Consider the following 890-nt stretch of genomic DNA (forward strand, 5'->3'; position numbering starts at 1 on the left):
TTTTTTAAACATTTAGGCGTATATAATAATTTACACCACCAAAGTGCCCATTTCTTAAAAAACATGGGATGCTTCACGAATTTGCGTGTCATCCTTGTGCAGGTGCCATGCTAATCTTCTCTACGTTGTTCTAATTTTAGTGCATGTGCTGCCGAAACAAGCACCAGAGTTTTCTAAACATATAGTTAGGTTTTCAGCTGTACTTAGTGTGACAAATAGGGGAAAGTATATATTTACTCCATCGTTTCCAAAACTTGAAGCTCTGTGTTATATTTTAGCATTTATAATCCATTAATTCCATGAGTTTTTATTGAGTGTTTGCTTTATATTACTTGCAAGTAACTAAGAAGCATCTTCTTTGTTTCTGCATAACACTTCTCATAATTTGTTAATATGTCTGTTTACTTGTTTTTTTCTTTTCCTTTACCACTTTAGGACAGGGGGATTTGGACAGTGGGTGGGAAATAGTGGTCATAAAAGAGCAACCTGAACTTTTCTTGTTGTGTTAAAACTTAAAACTCTTTAGTATAAGAACCTACACAAGTGATGAAATTATTATTGTTGTCATTAGGTGCCATTAAATTGGTACTGACTCATAGTGATCCTATGCACAACAGAACAAAACACTGCTCGATCCTGGGCCAACCTCACAAGTGTTGCTATACCCGAGCCCTCTCTGCCACCACTGCACCAATCCATCTAATTGGGGATCTTCCTCTTTTTCTTCGACCCTCCATTTTACAAGGATATCAAACATGATATCCTTCTACAATGATTGGTCCCTCCTGACAATATGTCTGAAGTATGAGAGACGAAGTTGGCCATCCTGGCTTCCAAGGAGCACTCTGGTTGTACTTCTTCCAACACAGATCTGTTTGTTCTTTTAGCAG

Source organism: Chrysochloris asiatica, unplaced genomic scaffold (genome assembly GCF_000296735.1).
Source record: "Chrysochloris asiatica unplaced genomic scaffold, ChrAsi1.0 scaffold00083, whole genome shotgun sequence".
Classification (NCBI taxonomy): domain Eukaryota; kingdom Metazoa; phylum Chordata; class Mammalia; order Afrosoricida; family Chrysochloridae; genus Chrysochloris; species Chrysochloris asiatica.